Source organism: Podarcis muralis, chromosome 3, assembly GCF_964188315.1.
Source record: "Podarcis muralis chromosome 3, rPodMur119.hap1.1, whole genome shotgun sequence".
NCBI lineage: Eukaryota > Metazoa > Chordata > Lepidosauria > Squamata > Lacertidae > Podarcis > Podarcis muralis.
In genome coordinates, this window is record NC_135657.1 from 116,832,442 (window position 1) to 116,851,027 (window position 18,586).

General features: G+C 43.1%; 2 protein-coding genes across 3 annotated transcripts in view; both read left to right on the forward strand.

The window, feature by feature from the left end:
* Positions 1–1,188: 1,188 nt before the first annotated feature.
* The window catches only part of LOC144327334 (uncharacterized), a 97,828-nt gene continuing 80,430 nt past the window's right edge, over positions 1,189–18,586 (forward strand). Inside the window, exon 1 of the mRNA XM_077926540.1 lies at positions 1,189–1,313. The gene's annotated coding sequence lies outside the window, so the exon portion shown is untranslated. The remainder of the gene's footprint in view (positions 1,314–18,586) is intronic.
* The window catches only part of LOC114593548 (uncharacterized), a 30,778-nt gene continuing 30,052 nt past the window's right edge, over positions 17,861–18,586 (forward strand). For both annotated transcript variants that reach the window (XR_013392418.1, XR_013392417.1), the window contains exon 1: positions 17,861–18,538. The gene's annotated coding sequence lies outside the window, so the exon portion shown is untranslated. The remainder of the gene's footprint in view (positions 18,539–18,586) is intronic.

Sequence of the window (18,586 nt, forward strand, 5' to 3'; positions counted from 1 at the left end):
AAGACGCCACAAAGCGAACTGGACTCCTTGGCAGGTTTTGAATAAACATTCACAAACTTTTTATTGATAATAATCAGCTAAATAGTTTGAGGATCTATACAACTTTGTAACATGCAGATAACAGCAGTCTCAGAGAAACCAAAGACTGGAACTGAGGGAAGTCGGGGGGGTGGAGGAAAAATGGGGAGGGGAAACAAGGATGATATGTTTTTGGAGAATATGTTTTGTTATAATTTTGAATAAAAAAAATTCAAAAGGGGGGACACTTTCTTTTGTTGTTGTTGTTGTCCTCTTTCCTTTCCAATATATTTTATCTTCTTCTACCTCACCGTGCCACACACATTTTAAAAATCTTTCTAGATGTACCACCCAAGCATGGGATTGTTCTTTGAGCCCCCCAACACGTGGCAAACTTGAGTCAAGCTAGCTCTCCCCTTTCTTGACAGCAGTGTCCTGTTCCTCATACCACAACCCCAAGGATGCTCACTAGGAACCAATTTCCACTGGGGCAGAATAATTTACTCCCAAGTAGAGCTATTTAGGAGGCTCAGGCCCGAAGGTGCACTTTCATGAACAGGAGGCCTCTTTCTGACTTAGGGAAATATTCTTGCATGAGAAAAGACCAAAAGGACAGTGTGTCTAGAGATGTATTTATTTAAGTAATACTTCTGCCTGTATAATTCTAAGCACCATATCATGGGTTCCCTGGTGGTCTCCCATCTCGGCACCTCAGGACACCTGCCAAGTGTCCCTATTTTCAAGGGGCAGCCCCATTGTGACACCTCCCTCTGCTGGCTCACTGGTCACCAGAGTGCAAAAAGGCCTGGTGAACCTCTGTGGTTGTTGGATCATTTCGCGTTTCTTCCAGGAAGAAGATAGACATGTAAGTAGGATTTCTCTCAGCATCTGCATTCTGTGAGGGTAGTGAATTCCTCTTGGGTTTACAGGCATGAGAGAGTACTAACTGTAAGCCCCATTTCTCTTTCCTTTTTAGGCTTGGAAGACTGCGAAGAGCGATTTCGCGGATGGTGAAAAAAAATAAAGTGTGCCCTCTCCCCGAGTCCTCCCCCCCGCGCCCCACCTGCCCCTCCGCCTTGCCCTGCAGGCCCCTTTTCAAAAGGACCACAAAGGTAAAACCTTTCAGCATATAATAGTTGATTCCAGTCCCTGAGATTTCTTAGGAAAAGTCTCTGTCTGAGGCCTATTTTGAGCTTTAGATAAATAATCATATCCCATGTGGCTCTTTGTTTCGCTGTAGGCTCCACGTACTTCCTGGCCGCCTCAGGCAAAAGAGAAGGAAAGTCCACCTGAAGGTAATGTCTATTTCCAAGGATATGTTCAGTGTATATAAGAAAGTCTCTCCAACTGCCAGCCTTCTCTTCTTTTCCTTTCAGATGATCTGATCATTGAAGACCTCGAAGCAGAAGAGCAGGAGGAGACTGGAGGAAGAAACACCAAGGAAAACATGAAGGTAATGTCCTTTTCCAAGAATATGTTCAGGGTATATAAGAAAGTCCCCCAAACCGTTCTACTGTATATTTTCTCTGCATCTTGAGATTGCACTTACCGTTAGCTCAAATTTGGTTTCCTACAGGAAAGTTTGTGTGCTCACATGCTTAATGAGTGAAATGAAAATTGCCCTGTTTTCTCTGAAAATGGATCTATTGGTATGCCATTCTTAACTTTCATACTGTGTTTGACCCAGTAATTTCAGATTTTTTTCAAAAAAGATTTGTGCATAATATGTGCTTTCCGCCCCTCTTGGTTTTTCAATAGTGAGCTTAGAGGCATGAATGCAAAAACCAGTTTCGGGACGTAGATCGGGAGAGGACGAACCGCGAGCCCCATTTCTCACATTTTTCTCTTTCCTTTTTAGGCTTCGCAGGCTGCGAAGAGCATTTTCGCAAATGGCCAAAAAAAATAATAAAGTGTGCCCTCTCCCCGACTCCTCCCCCTGCCCCCCGCCCGCCCCTCCTGCTCCTCCTCCCGCGGACCCCTTTTCCAAAGGACCAGAAAGGTAAAACCTTTCAGCATATAGTAGTTGATTCTAGTCCCTCAGATTTCTTAGGAAAGGTCTCTCTGTCTGAGGTTTAGATAATCATACCCCATGTGGCTCTTTGTTTCCCTGTAGGCTCCGCTGGCATCTCAAGCAAAAGGAAAACAAAGTCATCCAGAAGGTAATGTCTATTTCCATGGATGTGTTCAGAAAGTCTCTCTCTCTGTGTGTAAGAAGCCTCTCTAACTGGCAGCCTTCTCTTCTTTTCCTTTCAGAAGAGCTCCTCCTGGAAGAGATTGAAGATCTGGAGGAAGAGGCGTAAGAGACTGGGCGGCATTGGAGCAGCTTTATCAATCGTTAACAGTTCTTGGCTGTTGTAAAGATTTGCTTTTGTGTCTTTCCTTGAAGGAGAAAGCTTGTGGAGATGAAGATGTAGCGCTGCCCTGTCAGAATGCGCCGCCCCAGGCCAAGGCCATTTGCTGGCCCAGCAGTGGAAGCAGCACGTGCCAGATATGGGGGGAAATGCTGTGGTCCAGAGCATCTCTCCAGGGCTCTGCACTAACTCCCTGTGGCCCTGCTCTGGCAGCGCATAAGGAATGTGTCGGTCCATGTGTGGGACTAGAGAGATGTTTTCGATGGTGGAAAGGCCCAGATTTAAAAAACTGTGAACCTCACTATGGGAAGTCAGTCTCTCAGCCTGATTTCCTTCACTGAGGGGCAAAGGGGTGGGGATTATGAGGCTCAATCATCACGGAGTTCTTTGCAGGAAAACCGGGAGAAAAAGATAATAATTTTTAAAATAAAACCTGAATAAATATCTAAGGGAGGAGGGAAGCCAGAAGCAGCCATAACACATATTTTGCTCCTTTATATTCTCAGATGGGGCATTGCTGAGAGTGCTGCATGAGCCAGAGGTGTGCTTAGGTTGTACTAGAAATTGGCTTTTAGTAGTGTAGCTCCAGCCCTCTGGAATCCATTCCCAGCTGGAATTAGACAAGTGCCTGGCATCATAATGTTTAGGTGTCTTCTTGAAGATGTTTTATTTAGGAAAGCTCTCCCTAATGTGTAACCCAGTAAGTCATCTGTAGGATCTGTACCATTCTGCCAGCAATTACCATCACCATCTGTTACTTGGGTATAGCCTGGAAGGTTCATAAAACCCCTCATGAGATGCAGAACTTCAACAGGACTTCAGATGCAGCAAAGCTGGAAAAGAAATTGACATTGGTGGGTCTGTGTTGTCGCGAGCAGAGTATTTCTGTATTTTAAAGAGCAATAGGAACACAGTGTTGCTTTTACTCAGACATTCTGTCCCTACAGATTGAAAATTATTGTCAAAATATTAGAAAAATGCCAAAGCACTTATGGATGCTATGGACTGGGCTGTTTGTGTGTGTTTGCCTTCATATATGGTTTGCGTTCCATTTGAGTTGCAGACATTGAGCAATTCCTCTGTTTTTCAGTTGTTAGATTCATTGGTATGAAAGCTTATTGTATTAATGAGAAATAATATTAATATTAAAAATATTTATACGCCACCCATCTGGTTGGGTTTTCGCAGCCACATACATACTGGGGACTAACTTAATGATGAACCTGTATACTGTAAGACTCTCAGATCTTGCAATACATGGGCTCATAGAGGAAGCATGTGGTATATATATTGCTATTGTATGAGATGCTGAGGTCCTGGCAAATTTTTTTCTATAGGACTATAATTTGAACCAGGTGACATTCCATTATGATGTAAAGCATCTGATAAACACAAAGGATGCTGTTCTTAATGTCTTATCCTGATCTTGTGTTATTTTTTACTGCTAGAAGGGCTGCTGTACTGCAGAGGATACTGCTTTTGGGTCTTAGGATAAAATGAATGGACAGCCCAAAATAAAAGCAAGAGACAATTGTTTAAATATCTCTTAAATGTTAAAGCACTAATCCTTCATTTCTCTCTCACCGATTTGAAATAACAGATAGAGAAGGAGAAAATATAAAAAGCCAGCCAGTAACTAATTATAAGTGGTTGTTTTTACAGATGGCTGTACTGATCAGTGTGGGATTCTTCAGCGCATGGACACCATATGCCGCAGTCAGCTTCTGGTCAATATTTCACTCCAGTGAATCAATACCGCCCATCGTTACCTTGTTGCCATGTCTTTTTGCTAAATCCTCAACAGCTTACAACCCTTTTCATTTACTATACTTTCAGCAAAACTTTCTGGCGTGAAATTAAGCGCCTCCAGTGCTGCTGTAGCCAGAAAGTTTACTTTAGCGCCAAGCATACCACCAATAGCCATGTATCAGTGATTTCGTCAGCTTGGGATAACGCACACATTTCTTTATTCAGAAGGACAGACAGTGGAGAAGTTCCAAATCCATCAGCTGCAGAAGTCTTATTTGAAAAAGTTGCTCCAATGTCCAGATCATGAAATCTCCCAGGGAAACACTGCAAGGGCAAGTAATCCCTAGGAAGTTTATAATAAACTGCTTGCAGGATAATTCTGAGGTCTCTGTTCTTTAAAAAAAAAGACCTGCCAGCAAGAAATGAGGAATCTCAAGGAATTTTGACGACATGGACTAAATTAGAATTTGCTATATTAATAGCTGGTAGAGGAGGTATTTTTGCAATTAAAAGAGATTGTAATGTTAGTGAACTTGGCATTTGTTTTTGTGCTTTTGTTGGAGTGTATGTGATGCTGAGCTCAGGTGTCAATGATGGAGTCTCAAGAGGCACAGGCGTCTTGAAGAATAAGAAAAGACCTTTGCTTAACGGGCTGTTGACACCTCCCCCTTCAATACTTCTATTAAGGCTGTTGAGCAAGAACCTTACAAAAAATGGACTTTTCATAAAAGGGTGGCTCTACCCGTCTTGTGCATGTCATCTCAGTACAGGATTCGTGAGGTCACAGAACTGGAAACTGCCCATATCTCCCGCAAGGCCACCAACTTCAGACAGAGGCTATTGAGCAGGAAAAGAAAAAGGGAGACCAGGCATAGGCAACCTTAAAATGTTTATGAATATTTTTAACTTTAAAAAGTGATTTTTAAATTATTTGATTATATTGGCAGTTTTAGAAAGCTTTTGGGAGGCTGCTTTTCAACTGTGTTGTTCTGTGAACCCTAAACCTATAAACTACAACGCTTTCCAAAATTTGCTGAAGGATTTCCACATTTCAATAGCTAGATGTTACTTTAAAAGCCTTTCAGTGGTGTTCATCATTTGCCTGGAGGAGGAGGAGGAGGAGGAGAAAGTAGATGGAGACCCCACCTCACTGGGAACAATTTAATCATCTCACAACAAGCTATCTTGTGATGGTGGTGCGCAGTACCTGGGGAGGGATGACGCCTCCACACATGACGAGAATGTCTGGGCGGCCAAGGGCATGCAGCTCTTTGAGGAGTTCAGGAACAAGCGTTTTGTGGCCAGCAGCCAATGTGCTCACCCCCACGCAATGCACATCCGCATCTACCGCCTGCTGGGCCACTTCACGGGGTGTCTAGGAAGAGAAAGCAAAGGAAGTATCAAACAATATGGGAAAGAAGAATGCATAAAACCTAACACTGCATGCAGACCCACGCTACTTTTTTCATAGAGCGACAAAAAAACACAGACACCAGCATGCACCGCTGAAGGCTGCTACTGGCATTTAGGTTAGACAATACAGTGGTACCTCGGGTTACATACGCTTCAGGTTACAGACTCCGCTAACCCAGAAATAGTACCTCGGGTTAAGAACTTTGCTTCAGGATGAGAACAGAAATCGCTTGGCGGTGATGCGGTGGCAGTGGGAGGCCCCATTAGCTAAAGTGGTGCTTCAGGTTAAGAACAGTTTCAGGTTATGAACGGACCTCCGGAACGAATGAAGTACTTAACCCGAGGTACCACTGTATGGGTGCCCAGAAAGTAGAGTAGAGAGAGGAACATAGCCACCTAACCCACTGCATCTTCCAACTCGGGAATCTGTAAAATCATCCCAGTACAACATATTCTGGTTGTGACCTTTAGTGCGAATAGGAAATTGAAACAATAGCTGCATGTATTTTTTACAAAATTATTTTACAAATTAATAAATTGCTTAAAAGCCCGAGGCCCTCATAGCTGTGTACAAAAATATAAAATACAAAAATATATTCAAAAAATAAATAAAACCATTCCTACAGATGACTTACTGGGAGCCTAGAGCTTGCCGATCAGAAGGTCGGCGGTTCAAATCCCCGCAACGGGGTGAGCTCCCGTTGCTCGGTCTCAGCTCCTGCCAACCTAGCAGTTCGAAAGCACATCAAAACTTACCGACTCCTCCTTGACTGGACAGTCAAGGAGGAGGAGGTAACAGTGGCAATGGTGAGGTGGTCCCAGGATTTTGGCCACTCAATAACCATGGCCCAATGGGAAAATTTATGGAAGATCAATTGGAAATTCACAAATTGTTACACGATTAGAGAGAACTTTCAAAAAATGCAACATCGATGGTATTTAACACCATGGAAGCTTTCAAAAATGTATAAAAATGTATCAAGTAATTGTTGGAGATGCGGAGATTCAGGAACATTCTACCATATGTGGTGGATATGTAGGAAAATACAGGTATTCTGGGGGGGGGGCTTTCTTTTGTTGTTTCTTTTGTTGTTGTTGTCTTTCCTTTCCAATATCTTTTGTTTTATTTTCATTTTATTTCCTTCTTCTCAATATATATTTTCCTTAACCCCCTTTTTAAATAAATAATAACAATAATAAAAAATTAGACAATAAATCTTATCTTTATTTCTACCTCAAACCTTTCTTTCAAAAATTAAAATGGCAGTGCCCAGAAGAGAGCCCTGAACCAGCACAGGCCACTCCACCCCAGACACGCAACTCCTTCTAATTTACTTTTCCCTTATTTTTTCCTCTCGCCTCACTTTTTTAATTTTCATCCTCATTTTCTATCCTTTTCGTTTTTTAAAATCGGACCCCCTTTTTAGCCTGTTTCTCAGTCTGTTTTTGCAGGGGGAGCCCTTTCTCCCCCTCCTACCCCCTCTTTTAAAAAACAAAACTTTCCCCCATACCACTGCTAGATCCCTCTCCCTCCCCCACCCCTTTTTTCTTCTTCCCATCTCTCCTCTTCCCTCTCTCTTTTTCTCTCCCCCTCCCTTTCTCCATCCCCCCCCTCTCTCTTTAAAGAAAACACATACGTACACTCATACACACATATCACTGTATTATACTTTGTTCCTCTCATACTAAAACCTTTATATATATATGGTGGAAGCTGTCCAGAGTAGCTGGGGCAACCCAGTAAGATGTGTGGGGTATAGAGAGTAAAATTATCATTATGGAATGGGACGTCCCTATTGTCATCAGATAAATGTTCGAGGGTATGATTTTTAAACAATTAACACATTGAGGTTTGAACACCCTTATACTTGGGGGGGGGGGTAACCAATGGGGTGCCCTCCAGATGTTAGTGGAGGACAACTCCCAGCACCCCTAACCGTTGGCCATGATGGTGGGGACTGCTGCGAGTTGTGTAGCCCAGCAAGATGTGGCGGCCATTGTTGCGCAACTTCCAGAGGTGTCTACTGGATCATGTGTGTGGCATTTTTAATGATGTGTGAATGACACAACCCTTCTTCTACCTCACCGTGCCACACATTTTAAAAATCTTTCTAGATGTACCACCCAAGCATGGGATTGTTCTTTGAGCCCCCCAACACGTGGCAAACCTGAGTCAAGCTAGCTCCCCCCTTTCTTGGCAGCAGTGTCCTGTTCCTCATACCACAATCCCAAGGATGCTCACTAGGAACCAATTTCCACTGGGGCAGAATAATTTACTCCCAAGTAGAGCTATTTAGGAGGCTCAGGCCCGAAGGTGCACTTTCATGAACAGGAGGCCTCTTTCTGACTTAGGGAAATATTCTTGCATGAGAAAAGACCAAAAGGACAGTGTGTCTAGAGATGTATTTATTTAAGTAATACTTCTGCCTGTATAATTCTAAGCACCATATCATGGGTTCCCTGGTGGTCTCCCATCTCGGCACCTCAGGACACCTGCCAAGTGTCCCTATTTTCAAGGGGCAGCCCCATTGTGACACCTCCCTCTGCTGGCTCACTGGTCACCAGAGTGCAAAAAGGCCTGGTGAACTCCTATGGTTGGATCATTTCGTGTTTCTTCCAGGAAGAAGATAGACATGTAAGTAGGATTTCTCTCAGCATCTGCATTCTGTGAGGATAGTGAATTCCTCTTGGGTTTACAGGCATGAGAGAGTACTAACTGTAAGCCCCATTTCTCTTTCCTTTTTAGGCTTGGAAGACTGCGAAGAGTGATTTCGCGGATGGCAAGGAAAAATAAAGTGTGCCCTCTCCCCGAGTCCTCCCCCGCCACCCCTCCGCCGGCCCCTGCAGGCCCCTTTTCCAAAGGACTTCAAAGGTAAAACCTTCCAGCCTATAGAAGTTGATTCCAGTCCCTGAGATTTCTTAGGAAAGGTCTCTGTCTGAGGCCTATTTTGAGGTTTAGATAATCATATCCCATGTGTCTCTTTGTTTCCCTGTAGGCTCCACATACTTCCTCGCCACCTCAGGCGAAAGAGAAAGAAAGTCATCCTAAAGGTAATGTCTATTTCCAAGGATATCTTCAGGGTATATAAGACAGTCCCTAAAACACTTATAATTGCTAGCCTTCTCTTCTTTTCCATTTAGATGACATAATCCTTGAAGACCTGGAGGCAGAGCAGGGCAGGACACCTTTTACACTGACTCCATGAGCCACAGAACCTTAACACGGAGTTTGCCATTGCTCTCTACCAATGCTGGGCAGAGCGCAACCACGGAATGAACCTCGCCATTTCCCCAGTGAGCATGTCTCTTTCTCTGGGGCGCAAGGGAGGACATTGGCCCAACTGCAGCCTGCTCTGGGATACAGCACTCAGGGTAAGGCAGCCTTCTGAGAAACAGCTTTTCGGTGAGCAGCGCAGGCTGTCGTCGGCTTCGCCTGACAGCTTGGACTGTCCTGGTAGGCAGAGCATATAAAAACAAAAGCATGTCATACAAGGGGACTTACTTCTGAGTTAACTCCCTTTCATGCCATGGGCTTTATATGTGCATCCTACACCTTTCAAGTACATTCTTTCCCCCAAAGAGTTCTGGGCACAGGAGTTTACTCCTCACAGAGTTGCCAGTCCCAGCAACACTTCAGGAACTCTTTAAGGAATTCTTTAAGGAAAGAATGTGCCTCAGGGGTTGGACTAGATGGCCCTTAGGTCCCTTCTAACTCTACAATTCTATGATTCTGTGAATGCACATGGAACCACGTATTGGTGTGTGCTGAAAGCTATCCACACCTTGGTTCTGTTGAAATCAGTTAGTCACAGCTAGCTGAGTCCCATTGATTTATGAAAGTGTAGCTAATTTACAGCACAATCCTATGCATGTCTACTCAGAAGTAAGCCCTGTTGACTTCAACAGGGGTTACTCCCAAATAATTGGGTATAGGATTGTGGATTCATACGAACAGAGGAGTGGCTTTTGATTTAAGTGTCTCACCTGCTATGGACTATTGAATGCAAAGAAGTGACTAACAGTATAAACTTAATGATGTCTACTCAGAACTAAGTCCTTTTGAATTCCATGGGGCTTACTCCCAAGTAAATGGGCGGAGAAGTAATTACATGTAAGAATGTCAGGTAAAACAATGAGAATAATCTCAGAATAATTCTACCACTAGTATTGCGGTAGCATCCAGCACAATTCTATATACTCAGAAGCAAGTCCTGCTGAATGCAGTGGCTCTTACTCCCGGGTAAGTGCAGTTTAGGATTTCACCCGCGGGAAATCAGTTTTCAGCCAGTGGTCATTCATACTATCCCAGCCTCTTATTGGGGTCCCCCCCTTCTATTTTAGCCTTATGGTTATAAAGTGGCCATGATAAATATGGATTATATGAATCTACAGATATGTAGATAGTAACTAATCTTATAAGGCACAGTGAAGAAATAAGAAATAAGCAGGGGGGTAGCTGCCTCCCTAAATAAAGTAAATAAATAAAAATACTTTGCTAATTGACTAATAGCACCTGGTTCTGTCCCTTACCTACTACGCTGCCTTATCCCGAGTCAAACCACTACACTTCTCGTCCATGGTCTCTGGGGTGGGGATGCTGATAGCAGGAGTCCTGGCCAAGGGAGGCGCCCCTGGAAGAACGAGTCAAAGCACTACACTTCCCAGCAGCGATGGCCCTCCAGGGATGGAGACGGGAGCTCGGCCCCCCCCCTCAACCCCAAGGGCTGAACCGGAGGCTCTCTGCCAGGAAAGCAGCCCCTCCATCCCCCCAGCGCAGGACCAGGGGGGACAAGCATGGTGCCTCTCCCCCCTTGCCTAGAGGAGGGAGGGCGAGAGGCAAAGGGAAGGATCCAGCCGTTGGGGGGGGGGCGTTAGCAGCAGAGCAGACCCCACCCCCTGGGGGGAGCCCAAGGGAACCCCCAGCCACCTTCTGGGGGGTCCTGTCCCTGCTCTCTCGCCTCCGTGCCGCCCCTGCTGCAGCCCTGCCCGCCTCCCGGGGCCCCTCCGGCTCCCCTTCCTCCGAGAGAGGAGCGGGGACCAAGGGGCGGAGTCCGTGGCTGGGAATGGGAGGAGTTCTGCCAGGGGGAAACTACCATGCCCAGAATTCTTTGCGGCCAAGACCGGGCTGCTGCCCGGAATGGGAGTTCTGCCAGGGGGAAACTACCATGCCCAGAATTCTTTGCGGCCAAGACCGGGCTGCTGCCCGGAATGGGAGTTCTGCCAGGGGGAAACTACCATGCCCAGAATTCTTTGCGGCCAAGACCGGGCTGCTGCCCGGAATGGGAGTTCTGCCAGGGGGAAACTACCATGCCCAGAATTCTTTGCGGCCAAGACCGGGCTGCTGCCCGCGTGCTTTCAAAATGCAGTGTCCCTGCAGCCTGTGCACGCGCTTCCCTTTTCACACACCTCCCTTTCTGTCCTCAAAAATTAAAATGATCCCCACCTAGCCTGGGGTGGGATAATCTTTCTCCTTCTAGCCTGAAAAAAACCCCTTGGGCAGCAGGGAGGGAAACATAGAAAATCATTTAAAAAAAAAGTCTCCCCATTTCTATTCAAGCAACCAGAGCGGAAGCAGGATCCTGCACTGAACGGCCCTCGGTATATCATCATAGTCAAAAGTGCAGGTAGAGCAGTCCAGAAAGCGTCTGTCAACCTGCCTGCCCTGATTTAGGGACATTTCCCCGCCATGTTTCCTCCCACTTCTTAACCTGCATGTGGAAGTTTCTGATCAGAACTGGAATTGTGCACTTGTACAGAGCTCTCTTTCTCTTATATATCTCAATGGTGGAAGGAGGAGACCTGCCCTCCCTCTTTCTTCTCCCAAGCACTGCTGAAGGTGTGGTGCCCTCAGAGGCACGATTCCTTTTCAGGACTCCTATAAAAAGATGCAGAGTCGGAGTAAGGGAGGCTCTGACACTTTTGACCCACCAAACTTCTGCCGTGGAAAAAGCATGCCAGCTTTTTGAGTTAGGAAAGGCTATTGAGAATTGAGCTCTTAGACTTAACACGCCTGCTTAAATTTGTGAAAATCAAAGGTGTATAAAATAAATGGTTGAAACTTAGCTCCCCTCTATCATCTCAAGTTGGTTGAAAGGACACCCTGTTGTGTTGTTTATTAAGAGATGGATACGAAATACTAAGAGTATTATCTTCCCAAGTGATGCAGCCTTGGCGGCTCTGAGCGAGGTTCACCTTTCCAGACCCTGGCAGATACTTGGGGTAGAAACTTCCTTTTGCAAACTGGAATTAGATGGCTGTACCTATAAGGAACAGGCAGCTTTGACCTGGCACAGCATATGCCGCCTGGGAATCCCAGCAGACAGGAGAGGCTTGTTGCTGTCCATCAGCTGTCATCCTCTTATGACGGGCTGCCATTCCTCAAGTACTTGAGGAAACTGAGTGGCCACACCTGGCTGGCACCAGGGGAGCTTGAGAACATAAGAATCACAGAATTGTAGAGTTGGAAGGGACCCAGCCGATCATCTAGTCCAACCCCCTGTAATGCAGGAATATATGGCTGGCCCATCTGGCAATTTATTTGTTAAGAGGGAAAGGGAGCAGTTCTTCATAAGGATCAGAATAAATGTGGCTGAAATTGCGTCCTTGAAAGCACCATCCCGGATTTGGAAAACTGATACCAGGAGCCATAGGTGCAAAAAGCATTTATTGTGGGGCAGGCTTTATTTTGGAGGCTAAGGGCAGAGTTGAGTTATCTGTGATGCAATTGGTCAGTTAGTTAAGTATTTTTATTGATTTATTTGATTTAGAGGGGGCAGCTCCCCCCCCCCCCGCCTCCTTGGCTACGCCCATGCCAGGAGCCTGACACATCGTCTTGGGTGGGGTGATGCTTTCAAGAAAGCAATCCCCAATATTCATTTTCTTTCTTTTTATGAACTTTTATGGACTTCCAATCTATATAATGTGTTAAAGAAAGCAATAATATTTTGCTATCATCATAATGGCTTCTACGGATAAATATAATTCATACTTACCTCTTCTGGCTTGCCTAAGGAGAAAATTAAAATTCAGCTTTGAAGACAGGAGCCTGGGATCGTTTTAGCAACACCATAGCTGTGTAGTAGAAAACAAATAGGGAATGCCTACTTTTATTTTTCTCCCTTTCATTCAATTCCAGAAGTCTCACAAGAAGCCCAAATTACCATGCTAGTGTTGAAATAAATGTCTGCCCTGATCAGTCGTGGTTGGTGCCATGGGGCAGAGCTGCACCCCCAATACAGGCGCTGCCTCAGCTTACCTGGATAAGGCAGCGGTGAGATTGGGGCTGTGTGTGGACACAGGTGGAAGAGCTGGATTGGCTCCACCTGTGTGTCTGCACAGCCCTAACCTCACTCCCCCCTGCCCAGTTCAGGTGAACTGCAGGAATGTGGGTGCCGTGGCTGATGAACACCATGCCCCTTCCTGGTGCACATATTTGCAACCCTTACCGTCTAACACAGGGAATATTCATGTGTTTGATTCCCTGCTAGCTGGACCCTTGCACCTATGCAGATCCATCGGCTCTCGCCGGTCTGAAAAGCTGTACCTTAGAGCATTGGGACATGATACTGAAGTGGTGTGTTTAACATTTAATGTTTTATTATGTTTTTGTATATGTTGGAAACTGCCCAGTGTGGCTGGGACAACCAAGTCAGAATAATAATAATAATAATAATAATAATAATAATAATAATGGAATAAGACATTCCTATTTGCATGAGAGAAATGTTGGAGGGTATGGGACAGGTATAGGAGATAGCTAGTGCTCCGAAGGTGCAGGAACAGCTTCAGCTGGAATCCAAAGGAATAGGCACATTTTGCATATTTATAAAAAGTGGAACATGGAAGAAAACCATATGCGAAAACTTAGTTGCGTCCCTTAAGAGGAGCAGGACTTGTGGCCGCTGGTTTTCTGAGGGCCCAGGGGTGCTGCATCACAAGGTTCATTGTGACATCTCCCTCTGCTGGCTCATTGGTCGCCAGAGCTCTAGAAGGCCTGGGATCTCCTATGCTTGGATCATTCTGTGATTGCGAAGGAGAAGACATGTAAGTAGGATTTCTTTCAGCATATCGGATCCTCTTCATTGAGGGTCCGCGTTGCGCACAGGCCATAGGTGTAGCCCCCTTCCTTGGGAGTGGTGGTGTGATCGAGGGGGGCCTTTAAAAGGCAGCAGCGCGGCGTTGGGGGGGGGGGTTGCCTGGATTTGTGCTGCCAAACACCCGCCCTTGATTTAGGTATGTGTTCTGGCCTTGCTCTGGACTTCGGTTGGTCGCCTGTTTTGGACAGGGGCTGAATAGGAATTTTTTCCATTTGGCAAATTGGTACTGGCCTCTTGGTTTTCGCCTACCTCTTAGCAATTGTCACAACTTTGTAAGGTTTGGTGGTTAGGCATTGGCTTAGTGAAATGTGGGGGAGGGGAGGTGCGGCCATCACCTGCCCCTCCAGGTACAAGGGGATTCCGGTAAAGGAATCCGCGGGTCCGGATCTCGTCCAAAGTCTGCTTGCAGGGAGGCTAGGGCCATGCCAGGACCCAGCGGGAACCCCGGGGTGAGTTTCAGTTGGTCACCATTGATGGAGCTCCAGACACGCTGAGAAGCTCCATAGCAAGAATGCAAGGAGAAGCATAAAATAAAGGTGATTAAAACCTATTTAATGATTTATGGACTGGAGGAAGGTCGTGGAGGGAAGTTACAATTTTGTTTAGGAAAGGCTGGCCTTATGAAATACAAGATATAATAAGAGAGGAAGATGGTCGATGCTTAATAATTGTAATTAAAACAGAAGGGACAGAAATAGCAACAGTAAATGTCTATGCCCCAAACACTGATGACCATAAGTTTATTCACAATTGCTTTAAGAGATTAAGTTTCCTATGGTATCAGCAGTTGATAATGGGTGGAGACTTTAGTGAAATTTTAGATCCACAGATGGATACCATATCAGTAGCCAGGAAAAAAAGGACAAAGGTTAGAGAGACAATAATTATATGATACAGTGGAATTTAGTGGATTTTTTTAATATATCATTCTTAAATGGAAAAAAAAACTTCATTCAATATATAACCCAAGAAACACAAATATATTTTAAAAATAACTACAAATCTTCAACGTCAAGACTGGTGGAATAGGAAGGATATAAAGCTTACATCAGAGGGAAGATAATCTCCTTCTCTGCCAACAAAGCCAAGCTGCAAAGATTAAAAGAAAACAATCTAAAAACTTATTTAAAAACACTATGGGGCGATATGTCAAATAACCCATCTAATGCTACATATGAAAGAATACAACGAACATTAGAACTGAATAATATACTAGCTCAAAAAACTGAGTTCAGCCTACTAAGTCTAAGACAAATATATTGGGAACAGGGTGAAAGACCGACAAAAATTCTAGCTAATCGTCTAAAACAAAAGAAAGCGAACCAAATAATACCCTTAATAAGAAATGAAAATAACATTGCAGCGACCTCATTAATAGATATCAATAAAGATTTTTTTTTAATTCTACAAAAAATTATATGAAGGGCCAGAAAATATATCAGAGGATGAGATGGAGAACTTCTTTCAAGATATCAAAATACCAACTATTGAAGAAGATAAAAAAGATATGCTATCAGCACCCCTAAATATATTAGATATTGAGAATGGTATAGAAACAATGGAGAATGGGAAATCACCTGGACCAGACGGTTTTCCTATGGAATGGTATAAAATATTCAAAAATCTACTAATCCCCAGACTTCTAGAAGTCTATAAGGAAATAGCTCATAAAGGTATATCTGCTACAACATTCAATGAAGCCTTAATAATGATTATACCAAAACCTAGCAAAGACCCTACTAAATGTGCAAAGTATAGACCAATATCATTAATGAATGTGGATGCAAAAATTTTGAATGTAATATTGGGGGCAAAATTACAAAAAGTTATTCAAGACTTGATACCTAATAATCAAACAGGTTTTATAAAAACAAGACAAGCTACAGATAATAATAATAATAATAATAATAATAATAATAATAATAATAATAATAATAATTTATTATTTATACCCCGCCCATCTGCCTCGGCTACCCCAGCCACTCTGGGTGGCTTCCAAAAGAATATTAAAATACTGAGATATCAGATTAACAATAGATTTGATAAACTTAAACAAAGATGAAGAGGAGTTTATGATATTGTCATTAGATGCAGAAAAGGCTTTTGACAGAATATATAAAGAATTCATAGGGTTTGTGTTACGTAAATTTGGTTTACCTATAGAATACTGTAATTGGATTAAAATGAGTTATAAAAACCCAACGTCTCGGATTGTTACAAATGGAATAATTTTGAATTTGATTAGTTTAAATCGAGGAATGAGACAAGGATGTCCTCTTTCTCCATTATTATTTAATCTCTGCCTGGAACCATTAACAAGAGCAATAATTCAGGATGAGCATATCAAGGATGTAAAACACAACAAAGATAATTACAAAATTGTATTATTTGTGGATGATATCCTTTTATTTATTACAAAACCAGAAGATACAATTCCAAAAAATTATGGAGAAAATAAAAACCTTTGGCAGAATATCGGAATATTCTATAAATTGGACAAAATCAGAGATTTTACCAATTGGGCCCAGGGCTACATTGTATAGAAACCATCAATTTTGGATGTTCAAAGACTTTATTAAATACTTGGATATACTGATTTCATCAGATATAGACCAAATTGTAAAATTAAATTTGAATCAAATTATAAATGAGATTTCTTTTGATATTGAGAGGTGGGGACCTCTAAACCTCTCCCTTTGGGGAAAGGTTAATGTCCTCAAAATAAATGTTGTTCCAAAGCTTTTATACGTTCTTAGAGGATTACCAATACATATTCCCAAATTTTACTTCCAAAAAATAAATCAACTATTTAGATCGTGCCTGTGGGGTACAAAGGCACCGAAAATATCACTACATAAAATGCAACTTCCAAATAAGGAAGGTGGCTTTGGTCTCCCAAATCTGGAACTCTATCACCAGGCCTATCTGCTGAGTAAGACTAACGATTGGAGATGTAGCAGGAATCCCAATAGGCCTACTCTCGAATATAGTTTCTTGGAACCTCTTGTAGGGTGGACTCAACTCGGCTCCAATTTTATGAAATATCCTATTATCCTGGAGACTATTAAAGCACCCATAAAAATTTGGATGAATATAAATAAAAATAACGATGACCCCTATCAACATGAGAAATTAACAATATGGGCCAACCCAAAATTAAAAATTGGGAATCAAGTAATAATTTGGCAAAATTGGATGAAAAAAGATATTTTGACATTGAATCAATTAATTGATGAAAATTATAAATTTGTGGAATATAAGACTTTGCAAGTAAAGTATGGAATAACCAGTGAAACACAATGGCAAGACATCCAATTGAAACATATGTTGGAATGGCAGTTTGGCCCTGACGCTATAGCAGCATCGGAAACACCCATGCTGCTACAAGATTTAATCTCTGCAGCAAAAACAAAAAACTCTACACTTGCACTATATAAAACCCTACTCAACAGGAAGAAATATGATTTAGAATATGATAGACAAAAACGGAGTGAAGAGTTGGGGCTCCAGATAACAAATGACATATGGGAGTCAAGTATAAAATCAACAGAAATAGCCTCTATGGATCTAAGACTAAGACTTATTCAACAGAAAATAATATTCAGAGTCCACTGGACTCCCGCAAAACTATACCAGAAGAAAATAACAAGTACAGACAACTGCTGGAGATGTGGGAGTAAAAATGCGAACTTAGTACATATGATGATTAAATGCCCGATGATAAGATTATTTTGGTGTGAGGTGAGGATATTTATAGCAAGAGTAATAAAAAGAAATTGTTATTTAGCGGAATTAAATTTAATTCTAAGTTATATTCTGGAAACGTGGGAGATTACAAGGGGTCAAAAAAAATATATGGATGTACCGTGCTATATTAGAAGCAAAAAAAACTTGTTTTGATGAATTGGAAGAGTCGCAAAAAGATTCCATTGAGCACATGGATTGATAATATGGGCAGACTAGCTACATATGATCAAATTGCATGTCGACGCAAATTAAGAATGGATAAATATGAAGAAATCTGGAAGGAATGTTTAAGCAATAAGGCGGATAATGGTGGGAAGTAGGGGGAGGAGAGAGAGGCGGGAAAATATTGTTAAAAAGGTGTAGTCATTGGTATATCAGTGTATCCAAATCTGAATACTCAAACCGTGTTATTAGTGTTATTATGTTTTTTGTTGCATGTGTCTTTTGCGATTGCTGTTTGTATTGAAAAAAATGATTAAATTTAAAAAAACAACCATTGATGGTGGCTTACTCTTCCAGACTTCCTACAAGGCAGGCAGGAGTTATTGCCAATGCCTAAGCCAGGCATGCCCAAAGTCCGTTTCTGGGGCCTTATCTGGTCTAATCTGGCCCCTGTGTCACTTTATTTCCTGGGGTAAAATCCTTTAAAAAAACCTCAACAACTTAAACCCTGAAAAAAGCTCAACAACGTCTTTGGTTGGCCCTTTGGTCAGCCTTTCACTTTATCAAATCTGGACCTCTTTGGAAAAAGTTTGGACACCACTGGCCTAAGCCAATACCACTCACATTGCTGTAATCAATAAAGCTGTGGCCTAAATTCTGCCCATTAACCTTTAAACTAAAATTCTGTCTCAATGTGTTCTTCTTCTTCTTGGGGGGTGCGCTGGGGACCTTGATGCGCAACTGAATTCTGCGGTGAGAGTGAGCTTAGAGGCATGAATGCAAAAACCAGTTTCGGGACGTAGATCGGGAGAGGACGAACCGCGAGCCCCATTTCTCACATTTTTCTCTTTCCTTTTTAGGCTTCGAAGGCTGCGAAGAGCATTTTCCCAAATGGCCAAAAAAAATAATAAAGTGTGCCCTCTCCCCGAGTCCTCCCCCCTGCCCCCCGCCCGCCCCTCCTGCTCCTCCTCCCGCGGACCCCTTTTCCAAAGGACCAGAAAGGTAAAACCTTTCAGCATATAGTAGTTGATTCTAGTCCTCAGATTTCTT